Here is a 25,216-nt window from a genome sequence, read left to right on the forward strand (position 1 = left end):
CTGATTTCCATCTCCTATTCCATTACATTTTTATCATCTACATTTCCTCATATATTTTCCTTGCAAGATAAAATACCTTCCACATTACGAATGAGGGCTCCAATGATTATTGGTCAGAGCATTGCTCTTGTAAAGCAGAGCTCATGGCCTCAAATCCCACTGGTGTCGCCACAAAGCAATCCTACCAAGCATATAAGCCAAATTCATTAGCCAGCTCTTTAAAGATTCCCAAATTCTATTTCAATGGTGCATGAATATGGATTAAGCAACAAACTCTGGCACAAGCTTCCCAATGCTGAAAATTAAAAGAAAACTATACTGTCTTAACCCATGACATTGTAAGAATTGGGAAAAAAGTACATCATATACCAAATTCAATTGGAAATTCAAATTAGAAAAAGCTAAACTATGACTAAAAAAGCTTTTTCGATGTTATTTGTACAAGATGTCTGTCATTTAGCCAAGTAGGAACATATTTCTGTGCAAATGATTGTAAAATCAATTTATACCCATACTTTAAATCAAAAGTCTTAACAGCAACATAAACAGCAGAGCTATATGCTGTCTTTTTTGTTATATTCAACTTTTCGAAAACCTAAGCTTTTGTATGTCAGGATGGCCGAGCGGTCTAAGGCGCTGCGCTCAGGTCGCAGTCTCTCCTGGAGGCGTGGGTTCAAATCCCACTCCTGACAGTAAGGTTACATTTTATCTTTCTTCTATATATCCTCATACTAATTTAAAGGTAACAAAACATCCTAAAAATTGGACAAACACTCACTTCACACCTCAGTTTCAATTTCCACCACGGAAATCTCGAGCGCTCACAACATAATTACCCCTTTGAAACAAACCACAATTCAGGTTGCAGCCTTCCTTGGAAATAAGGTCTTCAATCGTACTTCTGATTTCCATCTCCTATTCCATTACATTTTTATCATCTACATTTCCTCATATATTTTCCTTGCAAGATAAAATACCTTCCACATTACGAATGAGGGCTCCAATGATTATTGGTCAGAGCATTGCTCTTGTAAAGCAGAGCTCATGGCCTCAAATCCCACTGGTGTCGCCACAAAGCAATCCTACCAAGCATATAAGCCAAATTCATTAGCCAGCTCTTTAAAGATTCCCAAATTCTATTTCAATGGTGCATGAATATGGATTAAGCAACAAACTCTGACACAAGCTTCCCAATGCTGAAAATTAAAAGAAAACTATACTGTCTTAACCCATGACATTGTAAGAATTGGGAAAAAAAGTACATCAAATACCAAATTCAATTGGAAATTCAAATTAGAAAAAGGTAAACTATGACTAAAAAAGCTTTTTCGATGTTATTTGTACAAGATGTCTGTCATTTAGCCAAGTAGGAACATATTTCTGTGCAAATGATTGTAAAATCAATTTGTACCCATACTTTAAATCAAAAGTCTTAACAGCAACATAAACAGCAGAGCTATATGCTGTCTTTTTTGTTATATTCAACTTTTCGAAAACCTAAGCTTTTGTATGTCAGGATGGCCGAGCGGTCTAAGGCGCTGCGTTCAGGTCGCAGTCTCTCCTGGAGGCGTGGGTTCAAATCCCACTCCTGACAGTAAGGTTACATTTTATCTTTCTTCTATATATCCTCATACTAATTTAAAGGTAACAAAACATCCTAAAAATTGGACAAACACTCACTTCACACCTCAGTTTCAATTTCCACCACGGAAATCTCGAGCGCTCACAACATAATTACCCCTTTGAAACAAACCACAATTCAGGTTGCAGCCTTCCTTGGAAATAAGGTCTTCAATCGTACTTCTGATTTCCATCTCCTATTCCATTACATTTTTATCATCTACATTTCCTCATATATTTTCCTTGCAAGATAAAATACCTTCCACATTACGAATGAGGGCTCCAATGATTATTGGTCAGAGCATTGCTCTTGTAAAGCAGAGCTCATGGCCTCAAATCCCACTGGTGTCGCCACAAAGCAATCCTACCAAGCATATAAGCCAAATTCATTAGCCAGCTCTTTAAAGATTCCCAAATTCTATTTCAATGGTGCATGAATATGGATTAAGCAACAAACTCTGGCACAAGCTTCCCAATGCTGAAAATTAAAAGAAAACTATACTGTCTTAACCCATGACATTGTAAGAATTGGGAAAAAAAGTACATCAAATACCAAATTCAATTGGAAATTCAAATTAGAAAAAGGTAAACTATGACTAAAAAAGCTTTTTCGATGTTATTTGTACAAGATGTCTGTCATTTAGCCAAGTAGGAACATATTTCTGTGCAAATGATTGTAAAATCAATTTGTACCCATACTTTAAATCAAAAGTCTTAACAGCAACATAAACAGCAGAGCTATATGCTGTCTTTTTTGTTATATTCAACTTTTCGAAAACCTAAGCTTTTGTATGTCAGGATGGCCGAGCGGTCTAAGGCGCTGCGTTCAGGTCGCAGTCTCTCCTGGAGGCGGGGGTTCAAATCCCACTCCTGACAGTAAGGTTACATTTTATCTTTCTTCTATATATCCTCATACTAATTTAAAGGTAACAAAACATCCTAAAAATTGGACAAACACTCACTTCACACCTCAGTTTCAATTTCCACCACGGAAATCTCGAGCGCTCACAACATAATTACCCCTTTGAAACAAACCACAATTCAGGTTGCAGCCTTCCTTGGAAATAAGGTCTTCAATCGTACTTCTGATTTCCATCTCCTATTCCATTACATTTTTATCATCTACATTTCCTCATATATTTTCCTTGCAAGATAAAATACCTTCCACATTACGAATGAGGGCTCCAATGATTATTGGTCAGAGCATTGCTCTTGTAAAGCAGAGCTCATGGCCTCAAATCCCACTGGTGTCGCCACAAAGCAATCCTACCAAGCATATAAGCCAAATTCATTAGCCAGCTCTTTAAAGATTCCCAAATTCTATTTCAATGGTGCATGAATATGGATTAAGCAACAAACTCTGGCACAAGCTTCCCAATGCTGAAAATTAAAAGAAAACTATACTGTCTTAACCCATGACATTGTAAGAATTGGGAAAAAAGTACATCATATACCAAATTCAATTGGAAATTCAAATTAGAAAAAGCTAAACTATGACTAAAAAAGCTTTTTCGATGTTATTTGTACAAGATGTCTGTCATTTAGCCAAGTAGGAACATATTTCTGTGCAAATGATTGTAAAATCAATTTATACCCATACTTTAAATCAAAAGTCTTAACAGCAACATAAACAGCAGAGCTATATGCTGTCTTTTTTGTTATATTCAACTTTTCGAAAACCTAAGGTTTTGTATGTCAGGATGGCCGAGCGGTCTAAGGCGCTGCGTTCAGGTCGCAGTCTCTCCTGGAGGCGTGGGTTCAAATCCCACTCCTGAAAGTAAGGTTACATTTTATCTTTCTTCTATATATCCTCATACTAATTTAAAGGTAACAAAACATCCTAAAAATTGGACAAACACTCACTTCACACCTCAGTTTCAATTTCCACCACGGAAATCTCGAGCGCTCACAACATAATTACCCCTTTGTAACAAACCACAATTCAGGTTGCAGCCTTCCTTGGAAATAAGGTCTTCAATCGTACTTCTGATTTCCATCTCCTATTCCATTACATTTTTATCATCTACATTTCCTCATATATTTTCCTTGCAAGATAAAATACCTTCCACATTACGAATGAGGGCTCCAATGATTATTGGTCAGAGCATTGCTCTTGTTAAGCAGAGCTCATGGCCTCAAATCCCACTGGTGTCGCCACAAAGCAATCCTACCAAGCATATAAGCCAAATTCATTAGCCAGCTCTTTAAAGATTCCCAAATTCTATTTCAATGGTGCATGAATATGGATTAAGCAACAAACTCTGGCACAAGCTTCCCAATGCTGAAAATTAAAAGAAAACTATACTGTCTTAACCCATGACATTGTAAGAATTGGGAAAAAAAGTACATCATATACCAAATTCAATTGGAAATTCAAATTAGAAAAAGCTAAACTATGACTAAAAAAGCTTTTTCGATGTTATTTGTACAAGATGTCTGTCATTTAGCCAAGTAGGAACATATTTCTGTGCAAATGATTGTAACATCAATTTGTAGCCATACTTTAAATCAAAAGTCTTAACAGCAACATAAACAGCAGAGCTATATGCTGTCTTTTTTGTTATATTCAACTTTTCGAAAACCTAAGCTTTTGTATGTCAGGATGGCCGAGCGGTCTAAGGCGCTGCGTTCAGGTCGCAGTCTCTCCTGGAGGCGTGGGTTCAAATCCCACTCCTGACAGTAAGGTTACATTTTATCTTTCTTCTATATATCCTCATACTAATTTAAAGGTAACAAAACATCCTAAAAATTGGACAAACACTCACTTCACACCTCAGTTTCAATTTCCACCACGGAAATCTCGAGCGCTCACAACATAATTACCCCTTTGAAACAAACCACAATTCAGGTTGCAGCCTTCCTTGGAAATAAGGTCTTCAATCGTACTTCTGATTTCCATCTCCTATTCCATTACATTTTTATCATCTACATTTCCTCATATATTTTCCTTGCAAGATAAAATACCTTCCACATTACGAATGAGGGCTCCAATGATTATTGGTCAGAGCATTGCTCTTGTAAAGCAGAGCTCATGGCCTCAAATCCCACTGGTGTCGCCACAAAGCAATCCTACCAAGCATATAAGCCAAATTCATTAGCCAGCTCTTTAAAGATTCCCAAATTCTATTTCAATGGTGCATGAATATGGATTAAGCAACAAACTCTGGCACAAGCTTCCCAATGCTGAAAATTAAAAGAAAACTATACTGTCTTAACCCATGACATTGTAAGAATTGGGAAAAAAAGTACATCATATACCAAATTCAATTGGAAATTCAAATTAGAAAAAGCTAAACTATGACTAAAAAAGCTTTTTCGATGTTATTTGTACAAGATGTCTGTCATTTAGCCAAGTAGGAACATATTTCTGTGCAAATGATTGTAACATCAATTTGTACCCATACTTTAAATCAAAAGTCTTAACAGCAACATAAACAGCAGAGCTATATGCTGTTCAACTTTTCGAAAACCTAAGCTTTTGTATGTCAGGATGGCCGAGCGGTCTAAGGCGCTGCGTTCAGGTCGCAGTCTCTCCTGGAGGCGTGGGTTCAAATCCCACTCCTGACAGTAAGGTTACATTTTATCTTTCTTCTATATATCCTCATACTAATTTAAAGGTAACAAAACATCCTAAAAATTGGACAAACACTCACTTCACACCTCAGTTTCAATTTCCACCACGGAAATCTCGAGCGCTCACAACATAATTACCCCTTTGTAACAAACCACAATTCAGGTTGCAGCCTTCCTTGGAAATAAGGTCTTCAATCGTACTTCTGATTTCCATCTCCTATTCCATTACATTTTTATCATCTACATTTCCTCATATATTTTCCTTGCAAGATAAAATACCTTCCACATTACGAATGAGGGCTCCAATGATTATTGGTCAGAGCATTGCTCTTGTTAAGCAGAGCTCATGGCCTCAAATCCCACTGGTGTCGCCACAAAGCAATCCTACCAAGCATATAAGCCAAATTCATTAGCCAGCTCTTTAAAGATTCCCAAATTCTATTTCAATGGTGCATGAATATGGATTAAGCAACAAACTCTGGCACAAGCTTCCCAATGCTGAAAATTAAAAGAAAACTATACTGTCTTAACCCATGACATTGTAAGAATTGGGAAAAAAAGTACATCATATACCAAATTCAATTGGAAATTCAAATTAGAAAAAGCTAAACTATGACTAAAAAAGCTTTTTCGATGTTATTTGTACAAGATGTCTGTCATTTAGCCAAGTAGGAACATATTTCTGTGCAAATGATTGTAACATCAATTTGTAGCCATACTTTAAATCAAAAGTCTTAACAGCAACATAAACAGCAGAGCTATATGCTGTCTTTTTTGTTATATTCAACTTTTCGAAAACCTAAGCTTTTGTATGTCAGGATGGCCGAGCGGTCTAAGGCGCTGCGTTCAGGTCGCAGTCTCTCCTGGAGGCGTGGGTTCAAATCCCACTCCTGACAGTAAGGTTACATTTTATCTTTCTTCTATATATCCTCATACTAATTTAAAGGTAACAAAACATCCTAAAAATTGGACAAACACTCACTTCACACCTCAGTTTCAATTTCCACCACGGAAATCTCGAGCGCTCACAACATAATTACCCCTTTGAAACAAACCACAATTCAGGTTGCAGCCTTCCTTGGAAATAAGGTCTTCAATCGTACTTCTGATTTCCATCTCCTATTCCATTACATTTTTATCATCTACATTTCCTCATATATTTTCCTTGCAAGATAAAATACCTTCCACATTACGAATGAGGGCTCCAATGATTATTGGTCAGAGCATTGCTCTTGTAAAGCAGAGCTCATGGCCTCAAATCCCACTGGTGTCGCCACAAAGCAATCCTACCAAGCATATAAGCCAAATTCATTAGCCAGCTCTTTAAAGATTCCCAAATTCTATTTCAATGGTGCATGAATATGGATTAAGCAACAAACTCTGGCACAAGCTTCCCAATGCTGAAAATTAAAAGAAAACTATACTGTCTTAACCCATGACATTGTAAGAATTGGGAAAAAAAGTACATCATATACCAAATTCAATTGGAAATTCAAATTAGAAAAAGCTAAACTATGACTAAAAAAGCTTTTTCGATGTTATTTGTACAAGATGTCTGTCATTTAGCCAAGTAGGAACATATTTCTGTGCAAATGATTGTAACATCAATTTGTACCCATACTTTAAATCAAAAGTCTTAACAGCAACATAAACAGCAGAGCTATATGTTGTCTTTTTTGTTATATTCAACTTTTCGAAAACCTAAGCTTTTGTATGTCAGGATGGCCGAGCGGTCTAAGGCGCTGCGTTCAGGTCGCAGTCTCTCCTGGAGGCGTGGGTTCAAATCCCACTCCTGACAGTAAGGTTACATTTTATCTTTCTTCTATATATCCTCATACTAATTTAAAGGTAACAAAACATCCTAAAAATTGGACAAACACTCACTTCACACCTCAGTTTCAATTTCCACCACGGAAATCTCGAGCGCTCACAACATAATTACCCCTTTGAAACAAACCACAATTCAGGTTGCAGCCTTCCTTGGAAATAAGGTCTTCAATCGTACTTCTGATTTCCATCTCCTATTCCATTACATTTTTATCATCTACATTTCCTCATATATTTTCCTTGCAAGATAAAATACCTTCCACATTACGAATGAGGGCTCCAATGATTATTGGTCAGAGCATTGCTCTTGTAAAGCAGAGCTCATGGCCTCAAATCCCACTGGTGTCGCCACAAAGCAATCCTACCAAGCATATAAGCCAAATTCATTAGCCAGCTCTTTAAAGATTCCCAAATTCTATTTCAATGGTGCATGAATATGGATTAAGCAACAAACTCTGACACAAGCTTCCCAATGCTGAAAATTAAAAGAAAACTATACTGTCTTAACCCATGACATTGTAAGAATTGGGAAAAAAAGTACATCAAATACCAAATTCAATTGGAAATTCAAATTAGAAAAAGGTAAACTATGACTAAAAAAGCTTTTTCGATGTTATTTGTACAAGATGTCTGTCATTTAGCCAAGTAGGAACATATTTCTGTGCAAATGATTGTAAAATCAATTTGTACCCATACTTTAAATCAAAAGTCTTAACAGCAACATAAACAGCAGAGCTATATGCTGTCTTTTTTGTTATATTCAACTTTTCGAAAACCTAAGCTTTTGTATGTCAGGATGGCCAAGCGGTCTAAAGCGCTGCGTTCAGGTCGCAGTCTCTCCTGGAGGCGTGGGTTCAAATCCCACTCCTGACAGTAAGGTTACATTTTATCTTTCTTCTATATATCCTCATACTAATTTAAAGGTAACAAAACATCCTAAAAATTGGACAAACACTCACTTCACACCTCAGTTTCAATTTCCACCACGGAAATCTCGAGCGCTCACAACATAATTACCCCTTTGAAACAAACCACAATTCAGGTTGCAGCCTTCCTTGGAAATAAGGTCTTCAATCGTACTTCTGATTTCCATCTCCTATTCCATTACATTTTTATCATCTACATTTCCTCATATATTTTCCTTGCAAGATAAAATACCTTCCACATTACGAATGAGGGCTCCAATGATTATTGGTCAGAGCATTGCTCTTGTAAAGCAGAGCTCATGGCCTCAAATCCCACTGGTGTCGCCACAAAGCAATCCTACCAAGCATATAAGCCAAATTCATTAGCCAGCTCTTTAAAGATTCCCAAATTCTATTTCAATGGTGCATGAATATGGATTAAGCAACAAACTCTGACACAAGCTTCCCAATGCTGAAAATTAAAAGAAAACTATACTGTCTTAACCCATGACATTGTAAGAATTGGGAAAAAAAGTACATCAAATACCAAATTCAATTGGAAATTCAAATTAGAAAAAGGTAAACTATGACTAAAAAAGCTTTTTCGATGTTATTTGTACAAGATGTCTGTCATTTAGCCAAGTAGGAACATATTTCTGTGCAAATGATTGTAAAATCAATTTGTACCCATACTTTAAATCAAAAGTCTTAACAGCAACATAAACAGCAGAGCTATATGCTGTCTTTTTTGTTATATTCAACTTTTCGAAAACCTAAGCTTTTGTATGTCAGGATGGCCGAGCGGTCTAAGGCGCTGCGTTCAGGTCGCAGTCTCTCCTGGAGGCGTGGGTTCAAATCCCACTCCTGACAGTAAGGTTACATTTTATCTTTCTTCTATATATCCTCATACTAATTTAAAGGTAACAAAACATCCTAAAAATTGGACAAACACTCACTTCACACCTCAGTTTCAATTTCCACCACGGAAATCTCGAGCGCTCACAACATAATTACCCCTTTGAAACAAACCACAATTCAGGTTGCAGCCTTCCTTGGAAATAAGGTCTTCAATCGTACTTCTGATTTCCATCTCCTATTCCATTACATTTTTATCATCTACATTTCCTCATATATTTTCCTTGCAAGATAAAATACCTTCCACATTACGAATGAGGGCTCCAATGATTATTGGTCAGAGCATTGCTCTTGTAAAGCAGAGCTCATGGCCTCAAATCCCACTGGTGTCGCCACAAAGCAATCCTACCAAGCATATAAGCCAAATTCATTAGCCAGCTCTTTAAAGATTCCCAAATTCTATTTCAATGGTGCATGAATATGGATTAAGCAACAAACTCTGGCACAAGCTTCCCAATGCTGAAAATTAAAAGAAAACTATACTGTCTTAACCCATGACATTGTAAGAATTGGGAAAAAAGTACATCATATACCAAATTCAATTGGAAATTCAAATTAGAAAAAGCTAAACTATGACTAAAAAAGCTTTTTCGATGTTATTTGTACAAGATGTCTGTCATTTAGCCAAGTAGGAACATATTTCTGTGCAAATGATTGTAAAATCAATTTGTACCCATACTTTAAATCAAAAGTCTTAACAGCAACATAAACAGCAGAGCTATATGCTGTCTTTTTTGTTATATTCAACTTTTCGAAAACCTAAGCTTTTGTATGTCAGGATGGCCAAGCGGTCTAAAGCGCTGCGTTCAGGTCGCAGTCTCTCCTGGAGGCGTGGGTTCAAATCCCACTCCTGACAGTAAGGTTACATTTTATCTTTCTTCTATATATCCTCATACTAATTTAAAGGTAACAAAACATCCTAAAAATTGGACAAACACTCACTTCACACCTCAGTTTCAATTTCCACCACGGAAATCTCGAGCGCTCACAACATAATTACCCCTTTGAAACAAACCACAATTCAGGTTGCAGCCTTCCTTGGAAATAAGGTCTTCAATCGTACTTCTGATTTCCATCTCCTATTCCATTACATTTTTATCATCTACATTTCCTCATATATTTTCCTTGCAAGATAAAATACCTTCCACATTACGAATGAGGGCTCCAATGATTATTGGTCAGAGCATTGCTCTTGTAAAGCAGAGCTCATGGCCTCAAATCCCACTGGTGTCGCCACAAAGCAATCCTACCAAGCATATAAGCCAAATTCATTAGCCAGCTCTTTAAAGATTCCCAAATTCTATTTCAATGGTGCATGAATATGGATTAAGCAACAAACTCTGACACAAGCTTCCCAATGCTGAAAATTAAAAGAAAACTATACTGTCTTAACCCATGACATTGTAAGAATTGGGAAAAAAAGTACATCAAATACCAAATTCAATTGGAAATTCAAATTAGAAAAAGGTAAACTATGACTAAAAAAGCTTTTTCGATGTTATTTGTACAAGATGTCTGTCATTTAGCCAAGTAGGAACATATTTCTGTGCAAATGATTGTAAAATCAATTTGTACCCATACTTTAAATCAAAAGTCTTAACAGCAACATAAACAGCAGAGCTATATGCTGTCTTTTTTGTTATATTCAACTTTTCGAAAACCTAAGCTTTTGTATGTCAGGATGGCCGAGCGGTCTAAGGCGCTGCGTTCAGGTCGCAGTCTCTCCTGGAGGCGTGGGTTCAAATCCCACTCCTGACAGTAAGGTTACATTTTATCTTTCTTCTATATATCCTCATACTAATTTAAAGGTAACAAAACATCCTAAAAATTGGACAAACACTCACTTCACACCTCAGTTTCAATTTCCACCACGGAAATCTCGAGCGCTCACAACATAATTACCCCTTTGAAACAAACCACAATTCAGGTTGCAGCCTTCCTTGGAAATAAGGTCTTCAATCGTACTTCTGATTTCCATCTCCTATTCCATTACATTTTTATCATCTACATTTCCTCATATATTTTCCTTGCAAGATAAAATACCTTCCACATTACGAATGAGGGCTCCAATGATTATTGGTCAGAGCATTGCTCTTGTAAAGCAGAGCTCATGGCCTCAAATCCCACTGGTGTCGCCACAAAGCAATCCTACCAAGCATATAAGCCAAATTCATTAGCCAGCTCTTTAAAGATTCCCAAATTCTATTTCAATGGTGCATGAATATGGATTAAGCAACAAACTCTGACACAAGCTTCCCAATGCTGAAAATTAAAAGAAAACTATACTGTCTTAACCCATGACATTGTAAGAATTGGGAAAAAAAGTACATCAAATACCAAATTCAATTGGAAATTCAAATTAGAAAAAGGTAAACTATGACTAAAAAAGCTTTTTCGATGTTATTTGTACAAGATGTCTGTCATTTAGCCAAGTAGGAACATATTTCTGTGCAAATGATTGTAAAATCAATTTGTACCCATACTTTAAATCAAAAGTCTTAACAGCAACATAAACAGCAGAGCTATATGCTGTCTTTTTTGTTATATTCAACTTTTCGAAAACCTAAGCTTTTGTATGTCAGGATGGCCGAGCGGTCTAAGGCGCTGCGTTCAGGTCGCAGTCTCTCCTGGAGGCGTGGGTTCAAATCCCACTCCTGACAGTAAGGTTACATTTTATCTTTCTTCTATATATCCTCATACTAATTTAAAGGTAACAAAACATCCTAAAAATTGGACAAACACTCACTTCACACCTCAGTTTCAATTTCCACCACGGAAATCTCGAGCGCTCACAACATAATTACCCCTTTGAAACAAACCACAATTCAGGTTGCAGCCTTCCTTGGAAATAAGGTCTTCAATCGTACTTCTGATTTCCATCTCCTATTCCATTACATTTTTATCATCTACATTTCCTCATATATTTTCCTTGCAAGATAAAATACCTTCCACATTACGAATGAGGGCTCCAATGATTATTGGTCAGAGCATTGCTCTTGTAAAGCAGAGCTCATGGCCTCAAATCCCACTGGTGTCGCCACAAAGCAATCCTACCAAGCATATAAGCCAAATTCATTAGCCAGCTCTTTAAAGATTCCCAAATTCTATTTCAATGGTGCATGAATATGGATTAAGCAACAAACTCTGGCACAAGCTTCCCAATGCTGAAAATTAAAAGAAAACTATACTGTCTTAACCCATGACATTGTAAGAATTGGGAAAAAAGTACATCATATACCAAATTCAATTGGAAATTCAAATTAGAAAAAGCTAAACTATGACTAAAAAAGCTTTTTCGATGTTATTTGTACAAGATGTCTGTCATTTAGCCAAGTAGGAACATATTTCTGTGCAAATGATTGTAAAATCAATTTGTACCCATACTTTAAATCAAAAGTCTTAACAGCAACATAAACAGCAGAGCTATATGCTGTCTTTTTTGTTATATTCAACTTTTCGAAAACCTAAGCTTTTGTATGTCAGGATGGCCGAGCGGTCTAAGGCGCTGCGTTCAGGTCGCAGTCTCTCCTGGAGGCGTGGGTTCAAATCCCACTCCTGACAGTAAGGTTACATTTTATCTTTCTTCTATATATCCTCATACTAATTTAAAGGTAACAAAACATCCTAAAAATTGGACAAACACTCACTTCACACCTCAGTTTCAATTTCCACCACGGAAATCTCGAGCGCTCACAACATAATTACCCCTTTGTAACAAACCACAATTCAGGTTGCAGCCTTCCTTGGAAATAAGGTCTTCAATCGTACTTCTGATTTCCATCTCCTATTCCATTACATTTTTATCATCTACATTTCCTCATATATTTTCCTTGCAAGATAAAATACCTTCCACATTACGAATGAGGGCTTAAATGATTATTGGTCAGAGCATTGCTCTTGTAAAGCAGAGCTCATGGCCTCAAATCCCACTGGTGTCGCCACAAAGCAATCCTACCAAGCATATAAGCCAAATTCATTAGCCAGCTCTTTAAAGATTCCCAAATTCTATTTCAATGGTGCATGAATATGGATTAAGCAACAAACTCTGGCACAAGCTTCCCAATGCTGAAAATTAAAAGAAAACTATACTGTCTTAACCCATGACATTGTAAGAATTGGGAAAAAAGTACATCATATACCAAATTCAATTGGAAATTCAAATTAGAAAAAGCTAAACTATGACTAAAAAAGCTTTTTCGATGTTATTTGTACAAGATGTCTGTCATTTAGCCAAGTAGGAACATATTTCTGTGCAAATGATTGTAACATCAATTTGTACCCATACTTTAAATCAAAAGTCTTAACAGCAACATAAACAGCAGAGCTATATGCTGTCTTTTTTGTTATATTCAACTTTTCGAAAACCTAAGCTTTTGTATGTCAGGATGGCCGAGCGGTCTAAGGCGCTGCGTTCAGGTCGCAGTCTCTCCTGGAGGCGTGGGTTCAAATCCCACTCCTGACAGTAAGGTTACATTTTATCTTTCTTCTATATATCCTCATACTAATTTAAAGGTAACAAAACATCCTAAAAATTGGACAAACACTCACTTCACACCTCAGTTTCAATTTCCACCACGGAAATCTCGAGCGCTCACAACATAATTACCCCTTTGAAACAAACCACAATTCAGGTTGCAGCCTTCCTTGGAAATAAGGTCTTCAATCGTACTTCTGATTTCCATCTCCTATTCCATTACATTTTTATCATCTACATTTCCTCATATATTTTCCTTGCAAGATAAAATACCTTCCACATTACGAATGAGGGCTCCAATGATTATTGGTCAGAGCATTGCTCTTGTAAAGCAGAGCTCATGGCCTCAAATCCCACTGGTGTTGCCACAAAGCAATCCTACCAAGCATATAAGCCAAATTCATTAGCCAGCTCTTTAAAGATTCCCAAATTCTATTTCAATGGTGCATGAATATGGATTAAGCAACAAACTCTGACACAAGCTTCCCAATGCTGAAAATTAAAAGAAAACTATACTGTCTTAACCCATGACATTGTAAGAATTGGGAAAAAAAGTACATCAAATACCAAATTCAATTGGAAATTCAAATTAGAAAAAGGTAAACTATGACTAAAAAAGCTTTTTCGATGTTATTTGTACAAGATGTCTGTCATTTAGCCAAGTAGGAACATATTTCTGTGCAAATGATTGTAAAATCAATTTGTACCCATACTTTAAATCAAAAGTCTTAACAGCAACATAAACAGCAGAGCTATATGCTGTCTTTTTTGTTATATTCAACTTTTCGAAAACCTAAGCTTTTGTATGTCAGGATGGCCGAGCGGTCTAAGGCGCTGCGTTCAGGTCGCAGTCTCTCCTGGAGGCGTGGGTTCAAATCCCACTCCTCACAGTAAGGTTACATTTTATCTTTCTTCTATATATCCTCATACTAATTTAAAGGTAACAAAACATCCTAAAAATTGGACAAACACTCACTTCACACCTCAGTTTCAATTTCCACCACGGAAATCTCGAGCGCTCACAACATAATTACCCCTTTGTAACAAACCACAATTCAGGTTGCAGCCTTCCTTGGAAATAAGGTCTTCAATCGTACTTCTGATTTCCATCTCCTATTCCATTACATTTTTATCATCTACATTTCCTCATATATTTTCCTTGCAAGATAAAATACCTTCCACATTACGAATGAGGGCTTAAATGATTATTGGTCAGAGCATTGCTCTTGTAAAGCAGAGCTCATGGCCTCAAATCCCACTGGTGTCGCCACAAAGCAATCCTACCAAGCATATAAGCCAAATTCATTAGCCAGCTCTTTAAAGATTCCCAAATTCTATTTCAATGGTGCATGAATATGGATTAAGCAACAAACTCTGGCACAAGCTTCCCAATGCTGAAAATTAAAAGAAAACTATACTGTCTTAACCCATGACATTGTAAGAATTGGGAAAAAAGTACATCATATACCAAATTCAATTGGAAATTCAAATTAGAAAAAGCTAAACTATGACTAAAAAAGCTTTTTCGATGTTATTTGTACAAGATGTCTGTCATTTAGCCAAGTAGGAACATATTTCTGTGCAAATGATTGTAACATCAATTTGTACCCATACTTTAAATCAAAAGTCTTAACAGCAACATAAACAGCAGAGCTATATGCTGTCTTTTTTGTTATATTCAACTTTTCGAAAACCTAAGCTTTTGTATGTCAGGATGGCCGAGCGGTCTAAGGCGCTGCGTTCAGGTCGCAGTCTCTCCTGGAGGCGTGGGTTCAAATCCCACTCCTGACAGTAAGGTTACATTTTATCTTTCTTCTATATATCCTCATACTAATTTAAAGGTAACAAAACATCCTAAAAATTGGACAAACACTCACTTCACACCTCAGTTTCAATTTCCACCACGGAAATCTCGAGCGCTCACAACATAATTACCCCTTTGAAACAAACCACAATTCAGGTTGCAGCCTTCCTTGGAAATAAGGTCTTCAATCGTACTTCTGATTTCCATCTCCTATTCCATTACATTTTTATCATCTACATTTCCTCATATATTTTCCTTGCAAGATAAAATACCTTCCACATTACGAATGAGGGCTCCAATGATTATTGGTCAGAGCATTGCTCTTGTAAAGCAGAGCTCATGGCCTCAAATCCCACTGGTGTTGCCACAAAGCAATCCTACCAAGCATATAAGCCAAATTCATTAGCCAGCTCTTTAAAGATTCCCAAATTCTATTTCAATGGTGCATGAATATGGATTAAGCAACAAACTCTGGCACAAGCTTCCCAATGCTGACAATTAAAAGAAAACTATACTGTCTTAACCCATGACATTGTAAGAATTGGGAAAAAAGTACATCATATACCAAATTCAATTGGAAATTCAAATTAGAAAAAGCTAAACTATGACTAAAAAAGCTTTTTCGATGTTATTTGTACAAGATGTCTGTCATTTAGCCAAGTAGGAACATATTTCTGTGCAAATGATTGTAAAATCAATTTGTACCCATACTTTAAATCAAAAGTCTTAACAGCAACATAATTACCCCTTTGAAACAAACCACAATTCAGGTTGCAGCCTTCCTTGGAAATAAGGTCTTCAATCGTACTTCTGATTTCCATCTCCTATTCCATTACATTTTTATCATCTACATTTCCTCATATATTTTCCTTGCAAGATAAAATACCTTCCACATTACGAATGAGGGCTCCAATGATTATTGGTCAGAGCATTGCTCTTGTAAAGCAGAGCTCATGGCCTCAAATCCCACTGGTGTCGCCACAAAGCAATCCTACCAAGCATATAAGCCAAATTCATTAGCCAGCTCTTTAAAGATTCCCAAATTCTATTTCAATGGTGCATGAATATGGATTAAGCAACAAACTCTGGCACAAGCTTCCCAATGCTGAAAATTAAAAGAAAACTATACTGTCTTAACCCATGACATTGTAAGAATTGGGAAAAAAGTACATCATATACCAAATTCAATTGGAAATTCAAATTAGAAAAAGCTAAACTATGACTAAAAAAGCTTTTTCGATGTTATTTGTACAAGATGTCTGTCATTTAGCCAAGTAGGAACATATTTCTGTGCAAATGATTGTAAAATCAATTTGTACCCATACTTTAAATCAAAAGTCTTAACAGCAACATAAACAGCAGAGCTATATGCTGTCTTTTTTGTTATATTCAACTTTTCGAAAACCTAAGCTTTTGTATGTCAGGATGGCCGAGCGGTCTAAGGCGTTGCGTTCAGGTCGCAGTCTCTCCTGGAGGCGTGGGTTCAAATCCCACTCCTGACAGTAAGGTTACATTTTATCTTTCTTCTATATATCCTCATACTAATTTAAAGGTAACAAAACATCCTAAAAATTGGACAAACACTCACTTCACACCTCAGTTTCAATTTCCACCACGGAAATCTCGAGCGCTCACAACATAATTACCCCTTTGAAACAAACCACAATTCAGGTTGCAGCCTTCCTTGGAAATAAGGTCTTCAATCGTACTTCTGATTTCCATCTCCTATTCCATTACATTTTTATCATCTACATTTCCTCATATATTTTCCTTGCAAGATAAAATACCTTCCACATTACGAATGAGGGCTCCAATGATTATTGGTCAGAGCATTGCTCTTGTAAAGCAGAGCTCATGGCCTCAAATCCCACTGGTGTCGCCACAAAGCAATCCTACCAAGCATATAAGCCAAATTCATTAGCCAGCTCTTTAAAGATTCCCAAATTCTATTTCAATGGTGCATGAATATGGATTAAGCAACAAACTCTGGCACAAGCTTCCCAATGCTGAAAATTAAAAGAAAACTATACTGTCTTAACCCATGACATTGTAAGAATTGGGAAAAAAGTACATCATATACCAAATTCAATTGGAAATTCAAATTAGAAAAAGCTAAACTATGACTAAAAAAGCTTTTTCGATGTTATTTGTACAAGATGTCTGTCATTTAGCCAAGTAGGAACATATTTCTGTGCAAATGATTGTAAAATCAATTTGTACCCATACTTTAAATCAAAAGTCTTAACAGCAACATAAACAGCAGAGCTATATGCTGTCTTTTTTGTTATATTCAACTTTTCGAAAACCTAAGCTTTTGTATGTCAGGATGGCCGAGCGGTCTAAGGCGTTGCGTTCAGGTCGCAGTCTCTCCTGGAGGCGTGGGTTCAAATCCCACTCCTGACAGTAAGGTTACATTTTATCTTTCTTCTATATATCCTCATACTAATTTAAAGGTAACAAAACATCCTAAAAATTGGACAAACACTCACTTCACACCTCAGTTTCAATTTCCACCACGGAAATCTCGAGCGCTCACAACATAATTACCCCTTTGAAACAAACCACAGTTCAGGTTGCAGCCTTCCTTGGAAATAAGGTCTTCAATCGTACTTCTGATTTCCATCTCCTATTCCATTACATTTTTATCATCTACATTTCCTCATATATTTTCCTTGCAAGATAAAATACCTTCCACATTACGAATGAGGGCTCCAATGATTATTGGTCAGAGCATTGCTCTTGTAAAACAGAGCTCATGGCCTCAAATCCCACTGGTGTCGCCACAAAGCAATCCTACCAAGCATATAAGCCAAATTCATTAGCCAGCTCTTTAAAGATTCCCAAATTCTATTTCAATGGTGCATGAATATGGATTAAGCAACAAACTCTGGCACAAGCTTCCCAATGCTGAAAATTAAAAGAAAACTATACTGTCTTAACCCATGACATTGTAAGAATTGGGAAAAAAAGTACATCATATACCAAATTCAATTGGAAATTCAAATTAGAAAAAGCTAAACTATGACTAAAAAAGCTTTTTCGATGTTATTTGTACAAGATGTCTGTCATTTAGCCAAGTAGGAACATATTTCTGTGCAAATGATTGTAAAATCAATTTGTACCCATACTTTAAATCAAAAGTCTTAACAGCAACATAAACAGCAGAGCTATATGCTGTCTTTTTTGTTATATTCAACTTTTCGAAAACCTAAGCTTTTGTATGTCAGGATGGCCGAGCGGTCTAAGGCGCTGCGTTCAGGTCGCAGTCTCTCCTGGAGGCGTGGGTTCAAATCCCACTCCTGACAGTAAGGTTACATTTTATCTTTCTTCTATATATCCTCATACTAATTTAAAGGTAACAAAACATCCTAAAAATTTGACAAACACTCACTTCACACCTCAGTTTCAATTTCCACCACGGAAATCTCGAGCGCTCACAACATAATTACCCCTTTGAAACAAACCACAATTCAGGTTGCAGCCTTCCTTGGAAATAAGGTCTTCAATCGTACTTCTGATTTCCATCTCCTATTCCATTACATTTTTATCATCTACATTTCCTCATATATTTTCCTTGCAAGATAAAATACCTTCCACATTACGAATGAGGGCTCCAATGATTATTGGTCAGAGCATTGCTCTTGTAAAACAGAGCTCATGGCCTCAAATCCCACTGGTGTCGCCACAAAGCAATCCTACCAAGCATATAAGCCAAATTCATTAGCCAGCTCTTTAAAGATTCCCAAATTCTATTTCAATGGTGCATGAATATGGATTAAGCAACAAACTCTGGCACAAGCTTCCCAATGCTGAAAATTAAAAGAAAACTATACTGTCTTAACCCATGACATTGTAAGAATTGGGAAAAAAAGTACATCATATACCAAATTCAATTGGAAATTCAAATTAGAAAAAGCTAAACTATGACTAAAAAAGCTTTTTCGATGTTATTTGTACAAGATGTCTGTCATTTAGCCAAGTAGGAACATATTTCTGTGCAAATGATTGTAAAATCAATTTGTACCCATACTTTAAATCAAAAGTCTTAACAGCAACATAAACAGCAGAGCTATATGCTGTCTTTTTTGTTATATTCAACTTTTCGAAAACCTAAGCTTTTGTATGTCAGGATGGCCGAGCGGTCTAAGGCGCTGCGTTCAGGTCGCAGTCTCTCCTGGAGGCGTGGGTTCAAATCCCACTCCTGACAGTAAGGTTACATTTTATCTTTCTTCTATATATCCTCATACTAATTTAAAGGTAACAAAACATCCTAAAAATTGGACAAACACTCACTTCACACCTCAGTTTCAATTTCCACCACGGAAATCTCGAGCGCTCACAACATAATTACCCCTTTGAAACAAACCACAATTCAGGTTGCAGCCTTCCTTGGAAATAAGGTCTTCAATCGTACTTCTGATTTCCATCTCCTATTCCATTACATTTTTATCATCTACATTTCCTCATATATTTTCCTTGCAAGATAAAATACCTTCCACATTACGAATGAGGGCTCCAATGATTATTGGTCAGAGCATTGCTCTTGTAAAGCAGAGCTCATGGCCTCAAATCCCACTGGTGTCGCCACAAAGCAATCCTACCAAGCATATAAGCCAAATTCATTAGCCAGCTCTTTAAAGATTCCCAAATTCTATTTCAATGGTGCATGAATATGGATTAAGCAACAAACTCTGGCACAAGCTTCCCAATGCTGAAAATTAAAAGAAAACTATACTGTCTTAACCCATGACATTGTAAGAATTGGGAAAAAAGTACATCATATACCAAATTCAATTGGAAATTCAAATTAGAAAAAGCTAAACTATGACTAAAAAAGCTTTTTCGATGTTATTTGTACAAGATGTCTGTCATTTAGCCAAGTAGGAACATATTTCTGTGCAAATGTTTGTAAAATCAATTTGTACCCATACTTTAAATCAAAAGTCTTAACAGCAACAAAAACAGCAGAGCTATATGCTGTCTTTTTTGTTATATTCAACTTTTCGAAAACCTAAGCTTTTGTATGTCAGGATGGCCGAGCGGTCTAAGGCGTTGCGTTCAGGTCGCAGTCTCTCCTGGAGGCGTGGGTTCAAATCCCACTCCTGACAGTAAGGTTACATTTTATCTTTCTTCTATATATCCTCATACTAATTTAAAGGTAACAAAACATCCTAAAAATTGGACAAACACTCACTTCACACCTCAGTTTCAATTTCCACCACGGAAATCTCGAGCGCTCACAACATAATTACCCCTTTGAAACAAACCACAATTCAGGTTGCAGCCTTCCTTGGAAATAAGGTCTTTAATCGTACTTCTGATTTCCATCTCCTATTCCATTACATTTTTATCATCTACATTTCCTCATATATTTTCCTTGCAAGATAAAATACCTTCCACATTACGAATGAGGGCTCCAATGATTATTGGTCAGAGCATTGCTCTTGTAAAGCAGAGCTCATGGCCTCAAATCCCACTGGTGTCGCCACAAAGCAATCCTACCAAGCATATAAGCCAAATTCATTAGCCAGCTCTTTAAAGATTCCCAAATTCTATTTCAATGGTGCATGAATATGGATTAAGCAACAAACTCTGGCACAAGCTTCCCAATGCTGAAAATTAAAAGAAAACTATACTGTCTTAACCCATGACATTGTAAGAATTGGGAAAAAAAGTACATCATATACCAAATTCAATTGGAAATTCAAATTAGAAAAAGCTAAACTATGACTAAAAAAGCTTTTTCGATGTTATTTGTACAAGATGTCTGTCATTTAGCCAAGTAGGAACATATTTCTGTGCAAATGATTGTAAAATCAATTTGTACCCATACTTTAAATCAAAAGTCTTAACAGAAACATAAACAGCAGAGCTATATGCTGTCTTTTTTGTTATATTCAACTTTTCGAAAACCTAAGCTTTTGTATGTCAGGATGGCCGAGCGGTCTAAGGCGCTGCGTTCAGGTCGCAGTCTCTCCTGGAGGCGTGGGTTCAAATCCCACTCCTGACAGTAAGGTTACATTTTATCTTTCTTCTATATATCCTCATACTAATTTAAAGGTAACAAAACATCCTAAAAATTGGACAAACACTCACTTCACACCTCAGTTTCAATTTCCACCACGGAAATCTCGAGCGCTCACAACATAATTACCCCTTTGAAACAAACCACAATTCAGGTTGCAGCCTTCCTTGGAAATAAGGTCTTCAATCGTACTTCTGATTTCCATCTCCTATTCCATTACATTTTTATCATCTACATTTCCTCATATATTTTCCTTGCAAGATAAAATACCTTCCACATTACGAATGAGGGCTCCAATGATTATTGGTCAGAGCATTGCTCTTGTAAAGCAGAGCTCATGGCCTCAAATCCCACTGGTGTCGCCACAAAGCAATCCTACCAAGCATATAAGCCAAATTCATTAGCCAGCTCTTTAAAGATTCCCAAATTCTATTTCAATGGTGCATGAATATGGATTAAGCAACAAACTCTGGCACAAGCTTCCCAATGCTGAAAATTAAAAGAAAACTATACTGTCTTAACCTATGACATTGTAAGAATTGGGAAAAAAGTACATCATATACCAAATTCAATTGGAAATTCAAATTAGAAAAAGCTAAACTATGACTAAAAAAGCTTTTTCGATGTTATTTGTACAAGATGTCTGTCATTTAGCCAAGTAGGAACATATTTCTGTGCAAATGATTGTAAAATCAATTTGTACCCATACTTTAAATCAAAAGTCTTAACAGCAACATAAACAGCAGAGCTATATGCTGTCTTTTTTGTTATATTCAACTTTTCGAAAACCTAAGCTTTTGTATGTCAGGATGGCCGAGCGGTCTAAGGCGCTGCGTTCAGGTCGCAGTCTCTCCTGGAGGCGTGGGTTCAAATCCCACTCCTGACAGTAAGGTTACATTTTATCTTTCTTCTATATATCCTCATACTAATTTAAAGGTAACAAAACATCCTAAAAATTGGACAAACACTCACTTCACACCTCAGTTTCAATTTCCACCACGGAAATCTCGAGCGCTCACAACATAATTACCCCTTTGAAACAAACCACAATTCAGGTTGCAGCCTTCCTTGGAAATAAGGTCTTCAATCGTACTTCTGATTTCCATCTCCTATTCCATTACATTTTTATCATCTACATTTCCTCATATATTTTCCTTGCAAGATAAAATACCTTCCACATTACGAATGAGGGCTCCAATGATTATTGGTCAGAGCATTGCTCTTGTAAAGCAGAGCTCATGGCCTCAAATCCCACTGGTGTCGCCACAAAGCAATCCTACCAAGCATATAAGCCAAATTCATTAGCCAGCTCTTTAAAGATTCCCAAATTCTATTTCAATGGTGCATGAATATGGATTAAGCAACAAACTCTGGCACAAGCTTCCCAATGCTGAAAATTAAAAGAAAACTATACTGTCTTAACCCATGACATTGTAAGAATTGGGAAAAAAGTACATCATATACCAAATTCAATTGGAAATTCAAATTAGAAAAAGGTAAACTATGACTAAAAAAGCTTTTTCGATGTTATTTGTACAAGATGTCTGTCATTTAGCCAAGTAGGAACATATTTCTGTGCAAATGATTGTAAAATCAATTTGTACCCATACTTTAAATCAAAAGTCTTAACAGCAACATAAACAGCAGAGCTATATGCTGTCTTTTTTGTTATATTCAACTTTTCGAAGACCTAAGCTTTTGTATGTCAGGATGGCTGAGCGGTCTAAGGCGTTGCGTTCAGGTCACAGTCTCTCCTGGAGGCGTGGGTTCAAATCCCACTCCTGACAGTAAGGTTACATTTTATCTTTCTTCTATATATCCTCATACTAATTTAAAGGTAACAAAACATCCTAAAAATTGGACAAACACTCACTTCACACCTCAGTTTCAATTTCCACCACGGAAATCTCGAGCGCTCACAACATAATTACCCCTTTGAAACAAACCACAATTCAGGTTGCAGCCTTCCTTGGAAATAAGGTCTTCAATCGTACTTCTGATTTCCATCTCCTATTTCATTACATTTTTATCATCTACATTTCCTCATATATTTTCCTTGCAAGATAAAATACCTTCCACATTACGAATGAGGGCTCCAATGATTATTGGTCAGAGCATTGCTCTTGTAAAGCAGAGCTCATGGCCTCAAATCCCACTGGTGTCGCCACAAAGCAATCCTACCAAGCATATAAGCCAAATTCATTAGCCAGCTCTTTAAAGATTCCCAAATTCTATTTCAATGGTGCATGAATATGGATTAAGCAACAAACTCTGGCACAAGCTTCCCAATGCTGAAAATTAAAAGAAAACTATACTGTCTTAACCCATGACATTGTAAGAATTGGGAAAAAAGTACATCATATACCAAATTCAATTGGAAATTCAAATTAGAAAAAGGTAAACTATGACTAAAAAAGCTTTTTCGATGTTATTTGTACAAGATGTCTGTCATTTAGCCAAGTAGGAACATATTTCTGTGCAAATGATTGTAAAATCAATTTGTACCCATACTTTAAATCAAAAGTCTTAACAGCAACATAAACAGCAGAGCTATATGCTGTCTTTTTTGTTATATTCAACTTTTCGAAGACCTAAGCTTTTGTATGTCAGGATGGCTGAGCGGTCTAAGGCGTTGCGTTCAGGTCACAGTCTCTCCTGGAGGCGTGGGTTCAAATCCCACTCCTGACAGTAAGGTTACATTTTATCTTTCTTCTATATATCCTCATACTAATTTAAAGGTAATAAAACATCCTAAAAATTGGACAAACACTCACTTCACACCTCAGTTTCAATTTCCACCACGGAAATCTCGAGCGCTCACAACATAATTACCCCTTTGAAACAAACCACAATTCAGGTTGCAGCCTTCCTTGGAAATAAGGTCTTCAATCGTACTTCTGATTTCCATCTCCTATTCCATTACATTTTTATCATCTACATTTCCTCATATATTTTCCTTGCAAGATAAAATACCTTCCACATTACGAATGAGGGCTCCAATGATTATTGGTCAGAGCATTGCTCTTGTAAAGCAGAGCTCATGGCCTCAAATCCCACTGGTGTCGCCACAAAGCAATCCTACCAAGCATATAAGCCAAATTCATTAGCCAGCTCTTTAAAGATTCCCAAATTCTATTTCAATGGTGCATGAATATGGATTAAGCAACAAACTCTGGCACAAGCTTCCCAATGCTGAAAATTAAAAGAAAACTATACTGTCTTAACCCATGACATTGTAAGAATTGGGAAAAAAGTACATCATATACCAAATTCAATTGGAAATTCAAATTAGAAAAAGGTAAACTATGACTAAAAAAGCTTTTTCGATGTTATTTGTACAAGATGTCTGTCATTTAGCCAAGTAGGAACATATTTCTGTGCAAATGATTGTAAAATCAATTTGTACCCATACTTTAAATCAAAAGTCTTAACAGCAACATAAACAGCAGAGCTATATGCTGTCTTTTTTGTTATATTCAACTTTTCGAAAACCTAAGCTTTTGTGTGTCAGGATGGCCGAGCGGTCTAAGGCGCTGCGTTCAGGTCGCAGTCTCTCCTGGAGGCGTGGGTTCAAATCCCACTCCTGACAGTAAGGTTACATTTTATCTTTCTTCTATATATCCTCATACTAATTTAAAGGTAACAAAACATCCTAAAAATTGGACAAACACTCACTTCACACCTCAGTTTCAATTTCCACCACGGAAATCTCGAGCGCTCACAACATAATTACCCCTTTGAAACAAACCACAATTCAGGTTGCAGCCTTCCTTGGAAATAAGGTCTTCAATCGTACTTCTGATTTCCATCTCCTATTCCATTACATTTTTATCATCTACATTTCCTCATATATTTTCCTTGCAAGATAAAATACCTTCCACATTACGAATGAGGGCTCCAATGATTATTGGTCAGAGCATTGCTCTTGTAAAGCAGAGCTCATGGCCTCAAATCCCACTGGTGTTGCCACAAAGCAATCCTACCAAGCATATAAGCCAAATTCATTAGCCAGCTCTTTAAAGATTCCCAAATTCTATTTCAATGGTGCATGAATATGGATTAAGCAACAAACT

At 36.7% G+C, this 25,216-nt stretch overlaps 17 non-coding genes across 17 annotated transcripts; all 17 read left to right on the plus strand.

The window, feature by feature from the left end:
* Positions 1-609: 609 nt before the first annotated feature.
* Positions 610-692, plus strand: TRNAL-CAG (transfer RNA leucine (anticodon CAG)). The gene has a single exon. It is a non-coding gene; the product is annotated as a tRNA-Leu (tRNA).
* An 819-nt stretch (positions 693-1,511) lies between these two features.
* On the plus strand, positions 1,512-1,594 carry TRNAL-CAG (transfer RNA leucine (anticodon CAG)). The gene has a single exon. It is a non-coding gene; the product is annotated as a tRNA-Leu (tRNA).
* A 2,622-nt stretch (positions 1,595-4,216) lies between these two features.
* TRNAL-CAG (transfer RNA leucine (anticodon CAG)) lies at positions 4,217-4,299 on the plus strand. The gene has a single exon. It is a non-coding gene; the product is annotated as a tRNA-Leu (tRNA).
* An 805-nt stretch (positions 4,300-5,104) lies between these two features.
* TRNAL-CAG (transfer RNA leucine (anticodon CAG)) lies at positions 5,105-5,187 on the plus strand. Its single transcript has one exon. It is a non-coding gene; the product is annotated as a tRNA-Leu (tRNA).
* Positions 5,188-6,006: 819 nt separating this feature from the next.
* Positions 6,007-6,089, plus strand: TRNAL-CAG (transfer RNA leucine (anticodon CAG)). The gene has a single exon. It is a non-coding gene; the product is annotated as a tRNA-Leu (tRNA).
* An 819-nt stretch (positions 6,090-6,908) lies between these two features.
* TRNAL-CAG (transfer RNA leucine (anticodon CAG)) lies at positions 6,909-6,991 on the plus strand. Its single transcript has one exon. It is a non-coding gene; the product is annotated as a tRNA-Leu (tRNA).
* Positions 6,992-8,712: 1,721 nt separating this feature from the next.
* TRNAL-CAG (transfer RNA leucine (anticodon CAG)) lies at positions 8,713-8,795 on the plus strand. Its single transcript has one exon. It is a non-coding gene; the product is annotated as a tRNA-Leu (tRNA).
* Positions 8,796-10,515: 1,720 nt separating this feature from the next.
* Positions 10,516-10,598, plus strand: TRNAL-CAG (transfer RNA leucine (anticodon CAG)). The gene has a single exon. It is a non-coding gene; the product is annotated as a tRNA-Leu (tRNA).
* An 819-nt stretch (positions 10,599-11,417) lies between these two features.
* TRNAL-CAG (transfer RNA leucine (anticodon CAG)) lies at positions 11,418-11,500 on the plus strand. The gene has a single exon. It is a non-coding gene; the product is annotated as a tRNA-Leu (tRNA).
* An 818-nt stretch (positions 11,501-12,318) lies between these two features.
* On the plus strand, positions 12,319-12,401 carry TRNAL-CAG (transfer RNA leucine (anticodon CAG)). The gene has a single exon. It is a non-coding gene; the product is annotated as a tRNA-Leu (tRNA).
* An 818-nt stretch (positions 12,402-13,219) lies between these two features.
* Positions 13,220-13,302, plus strand: TRNAL-CAG (transfer RNA leucine (anticodon CAG)). The gene has a single exon. It is a non-coding gene; the product is annotated as a tRNA-Leu (tRNA).
* Positions 13,303-15,022: 1,720 nt separating this feature from the next.
* On the plus strand, positions 15,023-15,105 carry TRNAL-CAG (transfer RNA leucine (anticodon CAG)). Its single transcript has one exon. It is a non-coding gene; the product is annotated as a tRNA-Leu (tRNA).
* Positions 15,106-18,340: 3,235 nt separating this feature from the next.
* TRNAL-CAG (transfer RNA leucine (anticodon CAG)) lies at positions 18,341-18,423 on the plus strand. The gene has a single exon. It is a non-coding gene; the product is annotated as a tRNA-Leu (tRNA).
* Positions 18,424-19,242: 819 nt separating this feature from the next.
* Positions 19,243-19,325, plus strand: TRNAL-CAG (transfer RNA leucine (anticodon CAG)). The gene has a single exon. It is a non-coding gene; the product is annotated as a tRNA-Leu (tRNA).
* Positions 19,326-21,045: 1,720 nt separating this feature from the next.
* On the plus strand, positions 21,046-21,128 carry TRNAL-CAG (transfer RNA leucine (anticodon CAG)). Its single transcript has one exon. It is a non-coding gene; the product is annotated as a tRNA-Leu (tRNA).
* Positions 21,129-21,946: 818 nt separating this feature from the next.
* On the plus strand, positions 21,947-22,029 carry TRNAL-CAG (transfer RNA leucine (anticodon CAG)). Its single transcript has one exon. It is a non-coding gene; the product is annotated as a tRNA-Leu (tRNA).
* Positions 22,030-24,649: 2,620 nt separating this feature from the next.
* TRNAL-CAG (transfer RNA leucine (anticodon CAG)) lies at positions 24,650-24,732 on the plus strand. Its single transcript has one exon. It is a non-coding gene; the product is annotated as a tRNA-Leu (tRNA).
* Positions 24,733-25,216: the final 484 nt, after the last annotated feature.

Source organism: Mixophyes fleayi, chromosome 1 (assembly GCF_038048845.1).
Source record: "Mixophyes fleayi isolate aMixFle1 chromosome 1, aMixFle1.hap1, whole genome shotgun sequence".
Classification (NCBI taxonomy): Eukaryota; Metazoa; Chordata; class Amphibia; order Anura; family Limnodynastidae; genus Mixophyes; species Mixophyes fleayi.